At 35.5% G+C, this 22,724-nt stretch overlaps 1 long non-coding RNA gene across 1 annotated transcript in view; it reads left to right on the top strand.

Annotated features, from left to right (window-relative positions):
• Positions 1–16,042, top strand: part of LOC122422801 — a 33,528-nt gene extending 17,486 nt beyond the window's left edge. Inside the window, exon 3 of the long non-coding RNA XR_006263965.1 lies at positions 15,982–16,042. This is a non-coding gene — a long non-coding RNA (uncharacterized LOC122422801). The remainder of the gene's footprint in view (positions 1–15,981) is intronic.
• Positions 16,043–22,724: the final 6,682 nt, after the last annotated feature.

Genomic DNA, 22,724 nt, shown 5'->3' with positions numbered 1-22,724 from the left:
TGTCTGGCAGAAGTGGGTGATCCTCATCAAGGCACAGCTGGTTCAAGAGTAGAAGATGCTGAAGTAGGATTTGGCAGGATCTATGGAAGTTGTGGGCCTGGATGTTGCCTTTGTAAGTGGTTATGTGTGTGGATAAGCAATAAGATCTCGTGACTTGCACAGACCTTCAGAGCTTTATGTATAGTTAGTTCAGTCACTCAGTCATGTCTGACTCTTTGCAACCCCATGAACCACATCACGCCAGGCTTCCCTGCTGGTGATGGTGGACAGGGAAGCCTGGCATGCTGCGGTCCATGGGGTGGCAAAGAGTCAGACAAGACTGAGCGACTGAAATAACTATATGTAATTTATGTATATAATTATATCTATCTGTAAATATATCTGTTGCTTCATTGTTTCATTTCATTCATTCTTTCAAATCTTGTGCAAAATGTCTCTTTTTCATATTAACATGAAATTATTCAGGGTAAGACATTTTGGGAAAAGTAGTGTATGTAGCTAACATGACAAGACGCAAGTGTTCACATATTCTGTATTCTATTTTGTGCCCTGATATCACAGTAGCTATTGACTTCCCAGGGGCGGGGCGGGGGGGGTGGGGGGGGCAGAGGGCAAAGAATTAGAGAAGTATCATTTCAGTCTGGAATGCGTGTTTTCTAAACTTAACTGGGTCCTCATCACCTTATTTACTATCACTGGTCTCATTTCTCCCTCTACAGACATTTATGATTTATCAAATTCTACCTACAGTTTTCTCAACACACCTGCCCAGCCAAGAACAGATGACTTTGTTATTTTCTGATGGACAAATGGAAATCAGGAAGGACTTCAAAGTCCTACACATCAGTGAAAATTTTTGTCAGTATTTGTACATTTCACCACATAAGATTAAGAAAATATTCTTCTTCTCCATTTCATAGCCAATTCCTTAAGGTTTCCTCTGTACAAATTCCACTTTTTTTTCCTGTTTTTTGATGTTCACAATCTGCAATTAAATACTATCAATCCTGAATTATATCAACAGGTAACATTATAGTTATCTGAATATAAGTTGCATTAAAATATTAAAATAAAATCAATGCCTGTGGACTGGTCTTAAGCTAACACTATCTTTGGTTGGGATTTAAGAATGCCACCTTTCACGTAAAATATCTCTGAAGTCTGTCTGCTTTGACCAGGTTAGGTATAAATTACTCTTCCCGGCATTCAGAGCTATTTACAATATTGCAACATCCTAGATTCATGGACTTATTTTTAAGTGTGTATTTCACAATCGCCAGTCAAAATCAACTTACTGCTCATCAGATATGGACCATGCTTTTTTTATCATAACTTTTGGCTAGTTGTAATGTGCCAATATTCATTCTTTAGCCAACAGACGTTTATCAAATGCAAAGTGGCAAGTACTGTAGGATGCAAAATGAACAGGACAGAAATCTTGCCAAAAGAGAGGTAACTGTGCAGTGACAAGTTATTCCTAAACAGAGTTGTCATTTAAAGCCGTAACTTCCATCATGTAGAAACATACGGGGCAATGAAAACAAAAGAAAAAATCTTTCTGGAGGAAAAGGCAAGTACTGTAGGATGCAAAATGAACAGGGCAGAGATCTTTTCATAATAGAGGTAACTGTGCAGTGACAAATTATTCCTAAATAGAGTTGTCATTTAAAGTTTCTCAGACTACTTAACTCTTGGGCTAAGTACTGAACGATAGTTCTGTTTTGGTAAGCAAGGAAATTGGTAACAGACCCTCAGTGTTTTCATCTGTGGGAAGTTTGTTTGGCTTATAATTTCTGTTTCCAGTATTACCTACTTTAGACACTTTTTCCTATGTCATCAATTCAGCAAGCATTCTCCCTATGTTGATTCCTTGTGACCTAACTTCATATAACCCTCTGACATATGTTAGCACTTGGCTGCACTCAGCTTCTGATGGGTTGGAAACACACTGAAGCTCTTGTATCAATTACTGCCCCAAATATTTAATAACTGAGCTCTTTTGTAAGTGTTCCTACTTATTCTTTTCACATATCACTTTCTAGTTTTTCTAGAAAATTATGCAATATGTGAATGCAATCTGTGCAATATTATGCACCACACAGGTGATTTGAATCGATACATTGTTTTTTCAAAGTCAGTGTTTACGCCTGAGGAAGAAGACTTTGAATAAGAAAATATAAAAATTAGTTTGGGCAATGAAGCAGGGGGTCTCCTGTAGCCTTGACACACATGATATTAAGAACAGACTTGTGTGCCTTTGTTACTGTTCCAGTGTGTTAATAATAGGAAAGTAGTGGTTCCATTGCATCGCTTTGGTGTAAAACTCAGCATTTGAGAGTCACTGGAAACTGCTGAATGTGTTTTCTCACTTTTGTGTGTGTGTGTGTTAGTTTCTTTTTTTGTTTGTTTGTTTTTCCATTTATTTTTATTAGTTGGAGGCTGATTACTTTACAATATTGTAGTGGCTTTTGCCATACATTGACATGAATCAGCCAGGGATTTACATGTGTTCCCCATCCCGATCCCCACTCCCGCCTCCCTCCCCATCCCACCCCTCTGGGTCTTCCCAGTGCACCAGCCCTGAGCACTTGTCTCATGCATCCCACCTGGGCTGGTGATTTGTTCCACCCTTGATAGTATACTTGTTTCAATGCTGTTGTCTCTGAACATCCCACCCTCTCCTTCTCCCACAGAGTCTAAAAGTCTGTTCTGTACATCTGCGTCTCCTTTTCTGCTTTGCATATAGGGTTATCATTACCATATTTTAAATTCCATATATATGCGTTAGTATACTGTATTGGTCTTTATCTTTCTGGCTTACTTCACTCTGTATAATGGGCTCCAGTTTCATCCACCTCATTCGAACTGATTCAAATGTATTCTTTTTAATGGTTGAGTAGTATTCCATTGTGTCTATGTACCACAGCTTCCTTATCCATTCGTCTGCTGATGGGCATCTAGGTTGCTTCCATGTCCTGGTTATTATAAACAGTGCTGTGATGAACATTGGGGTACATGTGTCTCTTTCACTTCTGGTTTCCTTGGTGTGTATGCCCAGGAGTGGGATTGCTAGGTCATATGGCAGTTCTAGTTCCAGTTTTTTAAGGAATCTCCACACTGTCCTCCATAGCGGCTGTACTAGTTTGCATTCCCACCAACAGTGTAAGAGGATTCCCTTTTCTCCACACCCTCTCCAGCATTTATTGCTTGTAGACTTTTAGATAGCAGCCATTCTGACTGGCGTGTAATGGTACCTCATTGAGGTTTTGATTTGCATTTCTCTGATAATGAGTGATGCTGAGCGTCTTTTCATGTGTTTGTTAGCCATCTGTATGTCTTCTTTGGAGAAATGTCTGCTTAGATCTTTGGCCCATTTTTTGATTGGGTCATTTATTTTTCTGGAATTGAGCTGCAGTTTTCTCTATCAGAGTTAGATTTACAAGAGTTATTGAGGAGAAGGTTCAGGACACTCCTTTGCTTAGAGCTCTTCCCAAGACATTGGGGTGCTCTTTGGTGGGCTCACTATGGCTTAAAGCTTCAGTTGGTCAGGATTATTGTCTCTTTCTACCCCCAATGTATTCACTCTGCCATTTTCCCTTGGAATTGAAATGTATCAAGACTTTGTGTGTGTGTGTGTGTGTGTGTGTGTGTGTGTGTGTGATATGGAAAAGGGAAACTTAATGTGGTTTCAGTGAAATATCATTAGCAGTTCCCATTTTGCAAATAGTTACTGCTAACCCTCCAGGTCCAGGTAGGGGACGGCTCCCAGGAGGACTCACTGAGCATCATAATAGGAAAGTAGAGGACACGAAATTGTGTAGGGATGAGAATAGGCCATAGACTACACCACACATATTTATGAATTGGAGAAATAAGGTCTGAAAGGTATGGAAACAGTAAATATCCCACAGGAATTTTTCCAGTCCTTAGACGTAAAATTGCAAGCAGAAGATTATGTTCCTAGGAAGATTTTGTCAACTTGAATGTTCTCTCCTGTCAGAAAGATACTCAGCAATGGGGAATAAACAATCATAAACACGCCACATATTTTTCTTTGCTTTTTAATTGAAATTTCCTAAAATAAAATTGATAGATTTTCTATGATACCAGGATACATTTGAAACCATCCTATATACAGCAAATATGTTGGTGTGTAAACACACATATTTTATACAACCCTACGTATCAGGATTATTTTATAGAATACCTGACATCTCTTGTTGTTGTTGTTCAGTTGCTAAGTCTTATCCAACATCTTTGAGACCTCATGAACTGTAGTCCATCAGACAAGAATACTAGACTGGGTGCCATTTCCTTCTTCATGAGATGTTTCCAACTTAAGGATCAAACCCATGTATCCTGCATTGGCAGGGAGGTTCTTTACCTCTGGGCCACCAGGTATATCTCTTAAAGTCATTAAACAAAAGACAGCCATGCAAATTGCCTCTGAAGTATCAAAATAATGCAAAGAAACAAGTATTCCACTAACAAAATTTCTACATATATTCACCAAGAATTCAATATAAGTATTGTAATTACTCCTAAGCCTAATATAACATGGCTTAATCTTAAAATTCACTAAAATTGGTTTTAACTGATTATAATTAATTTAGAATTAATTTTGCATTTTTATCAGAATTGTTGGAATGTAGAATTATTTTCAGAGTTCTGATATGGTAGAGAAAGAAGAATCTTACTGGGAGAAAATATATAAATGTAAAGAAAATACTTGTGATTTTATCTAAGTTTAAATATTCTTATTTTTGTGAACTATTTCCACAGAATAAAATAATTATTTGCATTTGTACTAATCTCATATTTCTAATTTTGAATCATTTCAACCTTAAAAGAACTTCCACAAATTATATGCTAGTTCCACAAAACCCAGATCCAGCTCTCCTGATTGTATGTGTTTCATGTTTGATATCAATAATAAAATTAACTCTCAAAATTTGACTGACACATTAATCCCACTAGGATAGTGAATAGAAAAATCAGATTGACCCCAATAATTTAAAAGAAATGAGTGTTTTGAACATTAAATTAGTTTGCCAAATCTGATTGCATTTTTTCTAAAAGATTCTTTATGATACAAGAGAAAAATCAATCATAGAATAAAAGTAAAAGAGAGACATATACACATATTTTTATTGAATTTATCAAAATTATGAATCTTTAACTGAGTTTAATTTGAGAAAATGTTAAATTATAATATTGACTATTTATTAAAGATCTTAATATTCTCAATTTAAATTTTAAAAATATATTAGTTATTTTTAGTGAATAAGATATAAATAGATTAAAATTACTTTGTTTTAATGCATTGTCTTTTTATTTTATGAAAGTGTTAATTGCTGTCGTGTCTGCCTCTTTGCAACCTCAAGGACTGTAGCCCACCAGTGCCACCTGTCCGTGGGATTCTCCAGGCAAGAATACTGGAGCGGTTGCCATGTCCTTCTCCAGGGATTCTTCTGGTCCCAGAGATTCCTCCCACTGCAAGGATTGAACCTGGTCTCCCACATTGCCAGCAAATGTTTTACTGTCTAAGTCAACAGGAAAGCCTAATTTTATATTATAATTAAGTATAAATTTATTATCAACAACATATTTCAAATACATATTTTTCTAGACTATTAATTTAATGTTAAAGTAGTTTATAACTGTTTCTTTTATTTTCTGTAAAATCTGGAGAAGAAACTCTATTTAATAGTAAAAATGATTTGGAATATAAAGAATGCTGTCTAATATTTTTTAAAACTAGAAAATCTTAGAAAGCTTCACAGTTTAAAACTAAATCTGTAACTTTTGAAAAATTGTTCATTTCCATTGCTCCATATGTATTTTATTATGCTGAACTACTCAAGACACCAGCTTGAAGGAAGAGCTGTAAAAATTCAGCTTCCCAGCTAAGGAGAAGCATTACATTTCAAAGTACTATTAAGTTCAAGAAGGTTGTACGCAAAGAATTATAAAGAATATTTTGAAATGTGAAAATAGGTCAAGAATAGGATATTAAAAAAATGTTTTTTCTGTGATTTCATTGACAGGTTTCAAACTATGATACACTAATCAACCTGAAGTCTCTTCCAGAAATTAAACACATTGACGAAGCAGTCTCTTGAAATTTGCCTTATGCATAAAAAAATAATCCAGACACCCAGCAGCACTGCATCTACCTGTCCTCTTGAGATCCCTTCATTTATTTATTTATAATTCCTTCCCCACTTCTGTGTCAGTTTTTGTTGTTGTTGTTAACTATTCTGAGCATTTGTATATTTTATTGGCTAAAATTTCTAAATTTTCAAAGTTTTCATTTTACTGCAGTCAGCCACTTTTGTGATTACAGATGTTATTGTATACAGTGATTATTTCGGAGTTCGGAAATCTTGGGTCTCTGATCTTATATGTTAACTTGGCATAATATCAAAGATGTCCCCTACTGTTTCCATGTTTCAGATCTTTAAGACTTATATTTCCTTTTTAAATTTTTGAATTTGCTTAAATTTGTTTACCTAATAGTTGATCATTGTAGTGAGCCTAGAGGATGTACAAACCTGCACACCCAGGGAAGATATCCTGAGAAGGAAGTGAGAAAATCAGGGAAAACAGATGAGTTTTTGTCTGGATTTTCATTTGATTATCCGATAGGCAATTTTATTGAAGGCTGTCCTTTTCTTGCTACAATCTGGGCCAAGTAGATTTATGTACAATATGATGTGGTGTGTGTGTGTGTGAGAGAGATACTACTCAAAAGAGAGGAGATCTGGGAGAGCTTGAGATTTAAATAAAAGATCTTCATATTTTCTACATGTTCAGAGAAATCATGTTGAGAAAATTTCAGTATAAAACCTAGTTGTGGTGTGAGCTTAGTGATCCTGCAGCCTGAGCCTCTTGAATTCACCACTCAAGACAAAACAAATGAATAAATAAAAATCAAATAAAAGATATAATCCATATTATGTCAGAATCAGTAAGAGCTGAAGAAAATCCAACATGGGTGAGACAATCATCAATGGATCACAGAAGGACTGAAAAAGACAAGACAAATATTAGAACTCACATTGTCCAGAATTCAGCATCAGGCACAGAGGAATCCATTGATACAATTCAATGTCAGACACCAGCATAAAATTCACATGTTTAATCCAAGCAAATCACACAAGGGTCAACCAACCCAGTATCCAGAACACTAAAAACCAAGGATCCACTGACTAGTCCATCTATTGGGCTAGATGGTCACACACAATAAAAAGTCACACACAATGAAAGTGTGTAATTACTGGTGAGAGGGAGATAGTTTTTTAGGTGAGTGCGAACTGGGCTCTAAGAATTAGATATAACCTCAGTTTTTTAGAACTAACAAAGCTTTAACATCCATTTTATCTAAAGAAAACAAAGCAAAAAAAAAAAAAAAAATTGGAATTAACATGAAGATAATTTTTAGCTTTTTTTTCAAATCATCTTCCAAGTGTTCAGCAAATGAAGGCAAATACATATTTACTTAATCACTTCCAAGAAAATGATGACTTTTAAGATTCCTAATTCAATAATGGAAGCACATAATGTGCTACAAAGGATGCCACTTAAGTGAGTTTTTTTCTTTCCTTCCCTCATTGTTTTCTTTACTCTTACTTTTCTTTGCATTTTCCTTTTTGTTCCCATTTAAAGTAACAAAAAAAGAAGAGCTACTAATTAAAAAAAAACAAAAAACAACAAAAAAAAAAACCCGTCTAATTTATTTTTAAAAACCAGATTATAATTTTCATAATATTCATTGTTGGAAACATTTGCTTCTCATTTTTTTTCCCCTTGTGGGAAAACTCAGAACAAATATGACAACACTATCTCAAATATTTACTGACTTTATCATATCTCCTCTGTATTACTTTGCTATTTAGCCAAGGGTGCCATAACAAAATCAAAGACTCTGCTGCTTAAAAAAGAGAAAGCTATCTTCTCATAGCTATTTTTTCCCTTAGTTTGGATATAATTGCTTTACAATGTTGCATTAGTTTGTGCTCTACAACAAAATGAATTAGATGTATATAAAGGTCCGTCTGATCAAGGCTACGGTTTTTCCAGTGGCCATGTATGGATGTGAGAGTTGGACTGTGAAGAAAGCTGAGCGCCGAAAAATTGATGCTTCTGAACTGTGGTGTTGGAGAAGACTCTTGAGAGTCCCTTGGACTGCAAGGAGATCCAACCAGTCAGTCCTAAAGGAAATCAGTCCTGGGTGTTCATTGGAAGGACTGATGCTGAAGCTGAAACTCCAGTGCTTCGGCCACCTGATGCAAAGAGTTGACTCATTGGAAAAGACCCTGATGCTGGGATGGATTGGAGGCAGGAGGAGAAGGGGACGACAGTGGATGAGATGGTTGAATGGCATCACCCACTCGATGGGCATGAGTTTGAGTAAACTCTGGGAGTTTGTGATGGACAGGGAGGCCTAGTATGCTGTGATTCATGGGGTTGTGAAGAGTCGGACACAACTGAGCTACTGAACTGAACTGACCTGAACTGAATACGTGTAGATTCGTTCTGTCTTGGACCTCCCACCCCATCCCATTTATCTAGGTCATCATAGAGCACTGAACTGGGTTCCCTGTGCTATAGAGCAGGTTCCCACTAGCTATCTGCTTTACACACAATACTGTATATATGTCAATCCTCACCTCCCGATTTGTCCTCTTCTCCTTCAAAGCCAAACAAAAGGACAACCCTCAGAATGGGAGAAAAATATTTGGAAATTGAGCAAGTGAAAAGGGTCTAATCTCTAAAATATAGCCCATGGAACTCAATATCAAGAAAACAAACAACCTAATTAAAAAAAAAAAAAAAAGGCAGAAGGCCTTAATAGACATTTTACCAAAGAAGACATACAGATGGCCAAGAGGCACATGAAAAGATGCTCAGCATCACTAATAGAGAAATTCAGATCAAAACTACGTGAGGTATCACCTCACAATGATCAGAATGGCCATCTTGAAAACATTTGCAAACAGTAAATGCTGGAGAGGGTTTGGAGAAAAGAGAAACCTGTTGCACTGTTAGTAGGACTATAAATTGATAAAGCCACCTTGGAGGACAGTAGGGCTTCCCAGGTGGCACTAGTGGTGAAGAGCACACCTGCCAATGCAGGAGACATAAGAGGTGCAGGTTTGATCCCTGGGTGAGGAAGATCCCATGAAGGAGTAAATGGTAATCCACTCCAATATTTTTGCCCGGAAAATCCCATGGACAGAGAAGCCTGGAAGGCTACAGTTCATAAGGTCCCGAAGAATTGAATACTATTGAATCAATTTAGCACTCATAGAGAACAGTTGGAAATTTCTTAGGAAAAAAAAAAAATAATAATCTAAACATAGAACTACTATATGACCCTACAATCCCACTCATGTCTAAATACCCTGAGAACAACATAATTCAAAGATACATGCATCCCAATATTCATTGCAGCACTATTTACAATAATCAGTACATGAAAACAACCTATCCATTGCCAGATGAATAAATAGAGAACATGTGTTAATATACGCAATGGAATGTATACAATGGCTATATATATAGTATTATTTGTAGAGATGTGGATGGACCTAGAGAGTGTCATACATAGTGAAGTAGTCAGAAAGGAAAAAAAAAATCTTATATTAACACATATAATTGGAATTTCTTATAGTTCTTGATGATAGAATTTATAAATCAAGGTGACAACAGAGCTGGTTTCCTCTGAGTCCTCTCTGCTTTCTGTGCAGACAGCTGCTTCCTTACTGCTTTGTCCTCACATGACCATTGTTTATGCAGGACACTTCCCTGGTGTCTTTTTCTGTATCTGACTTTTCTCTTCTTATAAGGTCACCTGTCATATTGGATTAGGGCTCCAGTCTAAGGCCCTCATATTAATTTACTTACTTCTTTAAATACCTTGTTTCCAAATATGGTTGTTTCTGATGAACTGAGGATTAGAATTTCAAAAATTATAATTTTAAAATGATGCAATTCAATCCCAAACATCCATTCTTAATTTTATCTCCTGCAGGCTATATCTCTTCAGTTCTTTCACCTATTCATGGTAAAGTTTTAAGGCCTTTTTCTCCCCAAGTGAATTCACTTTTTCTAGACAAATGATAATTCCTAGTGTCTCTCATATAGATAAAATCATACACAGGAATCTAAACAATACTGATGATTGATGAGGGGATAGGGAGGCAGTGACTTTTTTATGAGAGTCAATGATTATATGTTTCATGGAGATAAGCACATTGATGTTATTTTAGTCAGACTTGATTGTGAAAACTTTTTCAGTAATGAAAGACATAAAGGATCAGCAAGTCATTTGGAGTCCTCTAGAAAACAGAAGGTGCACCAACCAACTTCACATGGGGGGTTGCAATCATAATACCTGTTTTGGTGCTTAACACATCATGAATGTACCAAAATTAGTGACTTCTTCCATTTCTTTCTCCTTGCTTCCTTGCTTTCTCCATGACTTCCTGCCATGTTTCTCTTGATAATTGTGACCAGCTCCTCCCATCTCCCATTTTATTTATGTACTTTTAGTGGTCAGGCCTTCTCAATCATAAACTTATATTACTTTTTTAAATTAAAGGAATTTTTTTAATCCTACGTCTTTACTAGTATCTAATGTTATCATTTATTTTATGTATCTATACTACCACATTGAGGTTTTCATACCTGTGTATTGATATAATCCATGTATACAAATATAACTACATATTCCTAAGCAATGATATTGTACTTGAAAGTTTTTGTTTTGCTTTATTTGTTCAAGTTGAGCAAATCCCCTTGTATTTCCAGTTTTCTGTGAGTTTCTAGGACATACAGGTGTTGTATTTTGACAAATGTTTTTCATATGTTGAGCCAGTCATGCATTCCTGGAGTAAAACCCACTTCGTCATGATACATAGTGTCTTTATACTTTCTTCAGTGTGATTTTTTAATAACTTGTTAACAAATTTAAGACTAAAATCAAAGAATCTTTTTCGACTACAGTAGAATGAAAAAAAAAAAAGCATACAAATTGAAAACAACAACAGCAGCAATACACGGAAATTAATCAACACACTCTTAAATAACCATTGGATCAAAGAAGAAATCAAAAGTAAATGTAAAAAAAATCTAAAAATCTCAACACAAACAAAAATAAAGACACAAAATACCAACATTTATAGGACAGCAGAAGCAACATTAAGAGAGAAGTTTATAGCTATAAACACCTACATTAAAAAAAAAGAAAGAAACTTAACTGAACAATCTCAAGAAAGTAGCAAAAGATTGAGCTAAGCCCAAAGTATTCAGAAGAAAGGAAATTATTTAATTGGAGCAGAAATAAATAAAAGGAAGCTTTATAGACAATAGATAAGAACAAAAAACTGAGTTATGTTTTTGAAAAGATGATCAAATCAACAAACCTTAGCAAGACTGACCAAGAAAAAAGGAGAAGAGACTCACAGAAATGAAATTAAAAATGAAAGCAGATACATTACAACTGATACCACAAAACAAAACAAACTTTAAAAATATACATATAAGGGCTATTATGAATAATTATACACCCGCACATTAGACAATTGGAATGAAACAGATAAATTTATAGAAACATACAATCTACCAAGACTGAATCAAGAATAAATAGAAAGCCTGGACAGATCAAGAATGAAAAAGGAGATCAAATCATTAAGCAAAATCTCCCAACAATGAAAAGCCCAGGACAAGATGACTCCACAGGTGAATTTTACCAAACATTTAAAGAAGAATTGATGCCAACCCTTTTTAAAATCTATCCAAAAATAGTTGAAGAAGAACACTTCAAGACTTACATTATAAATCCTGTGTCACCTGGAAACCAAAGCTTAATGATAACATCACAAAAGATAACTACTATACAATATCCTTGATATACCTGAGTGAAAAACTCCGCAACAGATTTTAGAAAACTAAATTCAATAAGACATTAAAAGGGTCATTTAATAGACCAGTTGGGATTTATTCCTGGGACACAGGATGTGCCGGATGGGTCAAGATCCCTAAATCAGTCAGTGTGATACACCAACAATAGAATGAAGGATAAAAGCTACATGATTGTGTTGATACAGAAGAAACATTTGACAAAAATTCAACACCCTTTCACGATAAAAGCTCTTAACAAATTAGGCATAGAAGGAACTTAACTATAACACTCAAAAGGCTGTATATGAAAACCTACAGTTAACATTACACTTAATGGTGAAAAAAAAAAAAGCCTTTTCTCTAAGGTTTATAGCAAGACAAAGATATCCACACTCACCTCTCCTATTCAATATAGTACAGGGTACAAATCAATTTAATAAAACCAGTTTTTTTCCATACAATGACAATGAGCAATCAGCAAATAAAATTAAGGAAACAAATCCAATTACTATAGAATCAAAAATAATAAAACATTTAGGAATCAACCAAAGATATAATGTCTTTTACACTGAAAAATATAAAATATTGATGAAAGAAATTAGACACAAATAAATGGAAAGACATCACATGCTCATATTTATTAATAGTTAAAATTTAAAAGTTAAGTATTAGTTATTAATGATAATTAGTATTTTTAAAATGTTCACACTACCCAAAGCAATCTACAGATTCAATTCCATCCATATCAAAGTTTCAATGGCATTTTTTTAGATAAATAGAAGAACCACTTCCAAATTTCATAGGTAATTACAAAAAAAGCCAAATAACAAAGCAATTTTAAGCAATACAAACAAACCTGGTGGTATCACTCTTCTGGTTCCAAAGTACATTACAAAGTTATAATAATAGAAACAATATAGTAATACCATAAAAACAGGTATATAGATGGATGAAATAGAATAAATAGACTTGAAAAGACCTCATATACATACAGTCAAATGATGCTCAATGAAAATACCAAGGATACACAATGGGCAAAGGATAGTTTCTTGAATAAAAGGTACCAGAAAAACTAGATATGCACATGCAAAATAATAAAATTGGATCCTTATACTATAGACACAGTTAGCTCAACATGAACTAAAGGTTTAAACATAAGTCTTAAAATTGTAAAACTCCTGGAAGTAGACATGGGGAAAACCTTTTTGACATTGGCTTTGGCAATGATTTATTGGATATGACACCAAAAGAACAAGAAAAAGCAAAAATAGAAAAGTAGGATTATATTGATCTAAGAAGTTTCTGCTTGACAAAGAAAACAATCAACAAATTGAAATGACAACTTATGGATTGGGAGAAGATAACTGCAACCATACTTATGATAAACAGTCAACATCCAAAATATATAAGGTTTTCCCACAAATAAATAGTAAACAAAGTAAACAACCAAATAACCCAGTTAGAATAGGAAAAGTGACTGAGTAGATATTACTCCAAATAAAGCATACTTATGGGCAACAAGCACATGAGAAGGTTCTAAATATCACTAATAGTCAAGGTAATGCAAATCCAAATAATTATGCTTCAATAAAAAATAATTAATTATAAAAACACACACAGAATTTATCTCACATCTGTCATTCTGGCTAGCACCAAAATCAGAACAAAACAAAAAGTTAGCATTGTATTGATGAAGATATGAAGAAATTGGAACCCTTATACACTGTTGATATGTATGTTTATTGGTACAGCCAATATGGAAAATCATACAATGGTTCCTCAAAAAATTTCTTGTAAGTCCACATTTGGATATGTATTCAAAGGAATTGAAATCAAGATTTGAAGTGACGTCTGTACTTCCATATCCATTGCAACATTATTCACAATAGGCAGGATAAGGAAACATAACTGTCTGTCAAAATATGAATGGATAAAGAAAATGTTGTATATACATACAGTGGAATATTATTCAGTCATGAAAAGAAAAATCCTGCCATATGTTACAATATAAACTAAGATGTCATTTTGCTAACTGAAATAAGCCAAATACAGAAGGACAAATACAGCATAATATGTATCCTATGTTGTGTTTTCATCATGAGTAACAATGCTGATAATAATAGTAAAAATAAAAATGATGAATGGAAATTTTTAGAGGTGATAAATATAATTTAAAAGACTGTGTTGATTGTTTAACAGAAGTATACTTTTCTCTAAACTAATTCAATTATATATATTAAATATACCGAACTGTTTGTGTATCAATCTTCCGTCAATTAATTTGCAAAAGAAAAAAGGAGATTAAACCTTAGAAATTGTCACAGACAAGAGACTCACTGTAGCATGGTATCTTGTACGAGATCCTGGAACACAAAATCAATATTAGATAAAAACTAAGTAAATTTCAATGAAGTATCAGTTAGTCAGTCAGTTCAGTCGCTCAGTCATATCCTACTCTTTGAGACCCCATGGACTGCCCCACTTCAGGCCTCTCTGTCCATCACCAATTCCCAGAGTTTACTCAGCCTCATGTCCATCGAGTCAGTGATGCCATCCAATGATCTCATCCTCTGTCATCCCTTACTCCTCCCATCCTCATTCTTTCCCAGCATCAGGGCTTTTTCAGATGAATCAGTTCTTCCCATCAGGTGGCCAAAATATTTGTGTTTCAGCTTCAACATCAGTCCTTCCAATGAATATTCAAGACCGATTTCCTTTAGGATGGACTGGTTGGATCTCCTTGCAGTCCAAGGGACTCTCAAGAGTCTTCTCCAACACCACAGTTCAAAAGCATCAATTCTTCGGCAGTCAGCTTTCTTTATAGTCCAACTCTTACATCCATGCATGACTACTGGAAGAAGTCTTAACTTCATAGCCTTAACTACACGGAACTTTGTTGACAAAGTAATGTCTCTGCTTTTTAATATGCTGTCTAGGTTGGTCATAACTTTCCTTCTGAGGAGTAAGCATCTTTTAATTTCATGGCTGCAATCAGCATCTGCATTGATTTTGGAGCCCAAAATGTTAAAGTCTGGCACTGTTTCCACTGTTCCTCCATCTATTTGCCATGAAGTGATGGGACCAGATGCCATGATCTTTGCTTTCTAATGTCGAGCTTTAATCCAAATATTTCACTATCCTCTTTCACTTTCATTAAGAGGCTCTTTAGTTCCTCTTCACTTTCTGCCATAAGGGTGGTGTCATCTGCATATCTGACGGTATTGATATTTGTCTTGGCAATCTTGATCCCACATTGAACTTCATCCAGCCCAGAGTTTCTCATGATGTACTCTGCATATAAGTTAAATAAGCACAGTGAAAATATACAGCATTGACCTACTCCTTTTTCTATTTGGAACCAGTCTGCTATCCATGTCCAGTTCTAACTGTTGCATCCTGACCTGCACACAGGTTTCTCAAGAGGTAGGTTAGGTGGTCTGGTATTCCCATCTCTTTCAGAATTTTCCATAATTTATTGTGATCCACACAGTCTAAAACAGAAATAGATATTTTTCTGCAACTCTCTTGCTTTTTTGATGATCCAGCAGATTTTGGCAATTTGATTTCTGGTTCCTCTGCCTTTTCTAAAACCAGCTTGAACATCTGGAAGTTCATGGTTCACATATTGTTGAAGCCTGGCTTGGAGAATTTTGGGCATTATTTTACTAGTGTGTAAGATGAGTGCAAGTGTGTGTTAGTTTGATAATTCTTTGGCATTGCCTTTCTTTTGGAATGGGATGAAAACTGACTTTTTCCAGTCCTGTGGCCACTGCTGCATTTGCAAATTTGCTGGCATATTGAGTGCAGCACTTTCACAGCTTCATCTTTTAGGATTTGAAAAAAGCTCAAATGGAATTCCAGCACCTCCACTAGCTTTATTCATAGTGATCCCTCCTAAGGCCTTTTTGACTTCACATTCCAGGATGTCTGACTCTAGGTGAGTGATCACACCATCATGATTATCTGGATGTGAAGACAATTTTTGTATAGTTCTTTTGTGTATTCCTGTCACCTCTTCTTAATATCTTCTGCTTCTCTTAGGTTCATACAATTTCTGTCCTTTACTGAACCCAGTTTTGCATGAAATATTCCCATGGTATCTCTAGTTTTCTTGAAGAGATCTTTAGTTTTGCCCATTCTGTTGTTTCCTCTATTTTTTTGCCTTGGTCACTGAGGAAGGCTTTCTTATCTCTCCTTGCTATTCTTTGGAACTCTGCCTTCAAATGGATATATCTTTCCTTTTGTCTTTTGCTTTTTGCTTCTCTTCTTTTCACAGCTATTTGTAAGGCCTCCTAAGACAGCCATTTTGCTTCTTGTATTTCTTTTTCTTGGGGATGGTCTTGCTCCTGTCTCCTGTACAATGTCACAAATCTTTGTCTATAGTTCTTGAGGCACTCTGTCTGTCAGATCTAGTCCCATAAATCTATTTCTCACTTCCACTGTATAATCATTAGGGATTTGATTTAGGTCATACCTGAATAGTCTGGTGGTTTTCCCTACTTTCTTCAATTTAAGTCCAATTTTGGCAATAAGGAGTTCATGATCCGAGCCATAGTCAGATCCCAGTCTTGTTTGTGCTGACTGTATAAGGCTTCTCCATCTTCAGCTGCAAAGAATATAATCAATCTGATTTTGGCGTTGACCATCTGGTGATGTCCATGTGGAGAGTCTTCTCTTGTGTTGTTGGAAGAGGGTGTTTACTATGACCAGTGTGTTCTTTTGGCAAAACTCTATTAGCCTTTGCCCTGCTTAATTATGTACTCCAAGGCCAAATTTGCCTGTTACTCCAGGTGTTTTGTGACTTCCTACTTTTGCATTCCAGTCCCCTATAACGAAAAGGACATTGTTTGAGTGTGTTAGTTCTAGAAGGTCTTATAGGTCTTCATAGAACCATTCAACTTCAGCTTCTTCAGCATTACTGGCTGGGCATAGACTTGGATTTCTGTCATATTGAATGGTTTGCCTCAGAAACAAACAGATCATTCTGTCATTTTTTATATTGCATCCAAGTACTGTATTTCTGATTTTATTGTTGACTATGATGGCTACTCCATTTCTTAAGATTTTCTTGCCCACAGTAGTAGATGTAATGGTCATCGGAATTAAATTCACCCATTGCAGTCCATTTTAATTCCCTGATTCCTAAAATGTTGAGATGAAAGAGGAGACTGAAAAAGTTGGCTTAAAGCTCAACATTCAGAAAACTAAGATCATGGCATCCAGTCCCATCACTTAATGGCAAATATATGAGGAAACAGTGGAAACAATCACAGACTTTATTTTTGGGGGGCCCCAAAATAACTGCAGATGGTGATTGCAGCCATGAAATTAAAAGATGCTTACTCCTTGAAAGAAAAGCTATGGCTAACATAGACAACATATTAAAAAGCAGAGACATTAATTTTCCAGCAAAAGTCTATCTAGTCATGGCTATGGTTTTTTCCAGTAGCCATGTATGGAAGTGAGAGTTGGACTATAAAGAAAGCTGTGCACCAAAGAGTTAATGCTTTTGAACTGTGGTGTTGGAGAAGACTTTTGAGAGCCCCTTGGACTGTAAGGAGATCAAACCAGTCCACCTTAAAGGATTTCAGTCCTGAGTTTTCTTTGGAAGGACTGATGTTGAAGCTGAAACTCCAATACTTTGGTCACCTGATGCAAAGAACTGACTCATTGGAAAAGACCCTGATGCTGGGTAAGACTGAAGCGAGGTGGAGAAGGTGCCGAGAGAGGATGAGATAGTTGGAAAGCATCGCCGACTCAATGGACATTAGTTTGGGTAAACTACAGAAGTTGGTTACAGACAGGGAGCCCTGGTATACTCCAATCCATGGGGTCTCAAAGAGTTGGACACTACTGAGCAACTGTACTGACTGACTGACTCTTGCCATCTCCTGTGTGACCTCTTCCAATTTGCCTTGATTCACGGACCTAACATTCCGGGTTCCTTTGAAGTATTGCTCTTTACAGCATCGGACTTTGCTTCCATCACCAGTCACATCCACAACTGGGTGTTGTTTTTGCTTTGGCTCCATCCCTTCATTCTTTGTGGAGTTATTTCTCCACTGATCTCCAATAGCATATTGGACACCTACTGACCTGGGGAGTTCATCTTTCAGTGTCCTATCTTTTTGTGTTTTCATACAGTTCATGGGGTTCTCAAGGTAAGAATACTAAAGTGGTTTGCCATTCCCTTCTCCAGTGGACCACATTTTGAATGAAGTATAGACTTTAGTTAATAATAATGTGTTAACATTGACTCATTAACTGTAATAAATGTATTATACTAATGTAAAATAAAATAATAGTAGAAATTAATTGTGAGAATATGGGAACGCTGTGCAAAAAAGTCTGTGCAAATTTTCAGTAAATATAAATTAAGATATGTGCATACATGTAAATGCTGTAAATATATGAACACTCTGCAAATACACACTTACATATCTAGCTAGCTAGCTAGCTATCCATCTATCATCTATCTACACTAGAGAGTGAAAGTACAATTTTCAGGCTTCATTGTGGAACTTTCTTTTAACCCCCTTCAAAGACATGCAAAACATTTTTTTGAGTAGTTATGAGTCAGAGATATTCTAATCCATTGTGTGTGCATGCAAGGTTGCTTCAGTTGTGTCTGACTCTGTGAGACCCTATGGACTGTAGCCTATCAGCTCCTCTGTCTTTGGGATGCCTCAGGCAAGAATACTTTGGTAATCTTGGGGTTGAATATTTGACGTTGTCAGGCCCTCCTCCAGGAGATCTTCCTGATCCAGGGATCAAACCCACATCTCTTATGTCTCCTGTATTGGCAGGCAGTTTCTTTACCACTAGTGCCACAGGGGAAGCCCATTCTAACCCAATAAATAAGCCTGAATCTAAAGACAAAATTAATAGAAATACAATTTCAGAAGCATTTTGGAATTTACTTTTCTGTGCCAGTGTTTGGAATAAGCATAATTATTTTTGAAAATCCAACATAATCAAATGTTGACTGCGTTTAACATGTAACCTCCCTGTTACAATAAACATACCTGTCACTCGCAAAAGTTCATACAGCCATGAGCTTGAATGAACAAGGAGGAATGGGTGTGACTTGAATAGAGCCTACTTACCTCACTCTGGCTTGATTCCTAGGAGAAGGGGCTTCCTCGGGCTGAAGATTACTGACTCACATCACCATAAATGCAAATTTGCTAAATAGCAGTGTGCATGAGTTTGGACATCAGAGCTGCATGAAGTTGAGAAATATATTCAACCTCCTTGTGCCTCAGTTTAAAATAATGCTTAGCACACAGTAAGTAGAAGTGTTCAAAATTATCTTATGACCTCAATATTATTCTCCCTTCCTGTTACTACTTCTACTATTTTATAATTTATTTAACTCTTATTTGTCAAATGTTTGTAATATATCATGACTGGCACTGTGGTAAGCACTTTCAATATATTAGATCATTTACCTTTATAGGAACCTAGGCAAACACAAACTTGTGAACTTACAAAACTAATATGCCATACTAACATGTGAATTTGACAAAGACAATAGTAAGGGCAATATTCTTTTGTCTTTAAAAGACCTGCAATTTTTCAAAGTGAATTTAGGGTGAAATAGAAATATCCAGAATGAAGTAACTGGAATCAGATATCTGGTTTTAAAATGTGTGTGTGTGTGTGTGTGTGTGTGTGTGTGTCTGCATGTGTTCAGTCAGTCAGTCATCTCCAACTTTTTGCAACTTCAGGGATTGTAGCCTGCCAGGCTCCAGGCTCCTCTGTCCATGGGATTCTCCAGGCAAGAATACTGGAATGGGTTGCCATTCCCTTCTCCAAGGTATCTTCCCAACCCAGAGATCGAACCTGCGTCTCCTACATCCTGCGCCTTGGCAAGCAAATTCTTTACCACTGAGCCATCTAGGAAAGCCCAGGTTAAAAATATAATCTACTGTAATTAATTAGTAAACTGGTAGTCTGGGACAAGTCAACTTATCTCTCTGTGCCTCACATGTCCTTTTTGGGAATAAAGCAAGATAGGGCTGTAGACATCTAGATCAATGACTCAATATCTAAATAAAACAATAAGAAGAGTGCCTGATATAGAGTAAGGTGGGCTATCATGATTCTTATAAGTCTCTTTACAATTATTTAAAGATAAACTTAAGCAAAGAATCAATATACTTATTAGAAAATTGCTGACAGAAAAATACTTTCTGTAGCTTGCCCCACACTTGAAACATATTATGTCATTTCCAACTTATATGGATTGCTTGTCTATAATATCCAGTAACTTCCTCTCTACCTTTATAAATACTGCTATTGTAATTGTCAAGTTCCTCCACAAAAGCCACACTATCTTGTGTCCTGAATTTATTATATCCCTGTAATACATATGGTCAAAATAATTTCTCATATGATGTTTTTGAATTGTTACATAAATTTTGGACTGGTATTAAAAGTTTTGAATACATTTGTCATTTCCCCTTTAACATTAAAGGATGTCCTCTGAAGTCAGAACTCTACCTCTTCACTTATACAAACTTTCAGTATTTTGTGTGTGCAAATCAATTGACTATAATTTAATGGTCAAGTCTTAAACTCAAAAGGTTTAGATTTTTATATGTTGTCTAATTATTTTAGCATTTATTACATATATGCCTATGAAATAATGATATACTGAATGTAGAAAAAATTTGACTATGTAATAATAGGAATTGTAACAATGGAAATTGTTGCAGAATATTTCTTGATTGCAAAAAAAAAAAAATCTTTTAGAAACTTTTTTATACTCTTCTCATCAACATAGAAAATAAAGCCTCTGCGATGCCCTACTATGCTTACTCATATGCCACAAGTGACAAGTTCAGTGTCAGATACATGGTAGATATTTAGGTCAATAAATTGCTCAGTTGAGAATGACTAATAAATTATATGTGTGTTTATACATATGTTTATTATATATGTGTATTATATATATGTTTCATATATATATATATATATATATATATATATATATGCACTTCATTTTGGAATAAATATAAATTATGTGCATATATGTAGGTTTGGGGTTTCCCTGGTGGCTTAGCTGGTAAAGAATCCTCCTTCAATGCAGGAGACTTGGGTTCAGTTTCTGGGTTGCAAAGATCCCCTGGAGAAGGGAATGGCGGCCTACTTCAGTATTCTTGCCTGGAGAACTCAATTATCAGAGGAGCCTGGCATGATGCATCCATGGGGAAGCCAACAGTCAGACATGACTGAGTGACTAGGCACACACACACACATATGTAGGTTTAATTTAGAATAATTATCAAAGTAAAATATGTTCAAAATACAGAAAGAAAAATATGTAATTGTGTGATAGGAGGAAAATAGAATTTTTTTTTTTTTTTTAATCATGCTTTTGTATAAGTCTGTACTAATCAACTTTGGGCTTCTCAGGTGGTGCTAGTGGTAAAGAACACGCCTGCCAATGCAGGAGACATAAGAGATTCTGGTTCCATCCCTGGTTTGGGAAGATCCCCAGGAGAAGGAAATGATAATGCACTCCAGTATTCTTGCTTGGAGAATCCCACGAGAGGAGGAGTGTGGCAGAATATGATCCATAGGATTGCAACGAGTTGGACACAACCGAAGCGACTCAGCATAGAGTGCAGCACAGTCGGTATGAGAACTTTTAAATTCACTGAACTTTCTTCTCATGAATAAGTTTCCCTGTTTATACCATGTTTATAGTATAGACCATCTATGAGAGCTCTGAAAAAGGTCATTTTTTTTCTCTTAAGAAAGTAGTAATGCATTCTATCAAATCAGTATGTTTGTTAATTTTATTAAATCATTTCTTAAATTTTGTGACAGTCTTGTCCATATCATTGATATGATAAAACTTTGAATGCTTTGGTTAAGAAATTTTAACATGTTATACAAAGAGAAAACTTTTTGTGATTCAAATAAAATAACCCATCATCACCCTGGATTTTATTTTTGCTGTGATCCATGTCCCCATCATCCTAGCATGATGTTCTGCCCAGTGTTAAGTTCTACTGAATAAAACCTTTCAGAAAATCTCCACATATTGAACTTGTGTTTGATATCAATGTATGATAAACAAAAATATAAATTAAAACAAAGCCACATTAAGCAATTATCTCTAACATAAGCAATACAATATCAACTTGATTGAATACATCATAATAATCTATTTTAAAACCTGAAGCATAAATTGAAGATAGTTCTGTTCTCAAACTATTTGGAAGATAAGCTACCCAAATCGGAGCTCATAGCCTAACTCAATATGTCAAACTTCTTAGATTGCTGATTTTGACATGAAAATATACAGAACCTCTGACAAATATATCCATCTAAAATCTACATTTAAGTATTTTAAAAATCACAACTATTTTAAAACATATACTTCCAGATTTGTTAAGGACACTTTTTTCTTGCTGATTTATGTTAACTGCAAAAGTATCAGATGTAAAGCACACCATAGCATATCTTTTGAGAGCATGTGACCTCAGATAGAATGATTTATATGTCACTTTCATATGGCTGATAATATACAAAGTGAGATTTGTCACTAAAGTGTGCAAATTTTAAGTGTATTCAGGGAATCCTCATCAATAGTATCCTTAAAATATTAGGGAGTCCAACTCCTTAACAATGCCAAGAATGGGGCAGCTCAGTCATGGTGGTGAGGAAATGAACTAAGGTAGCATATTTTCACATCTTCCGGTGCCTCATGAAATCTATAAAGAATTATAAAGGCACTTGATGTTCACATATTTTCAACTTTCACTATGTCTCCTACATGAATGCTATGTGATTGAACTATCATC

This window comes from Cervus canadensis, chromosome 20 (assembly GCF_019320065.1).
Source record: "Cervus canadensis isolate Bull #8, Minnesota chromosome 20, ASM1932006v1, whole genome shotgun sequence".
Classification (NCBI taxonomy): domain Eukaryota; kingdom Metazoa; phylum Chordata; class Mammalia; order Artiodactyla; family Cervidae; genus Cervus; species Cervus canadensis.
The sequence above is the reverse complement of the archived record's forward strand: the minus strand, read 5'-3'. Positions and strand labels throughout refer to the sequence as shown.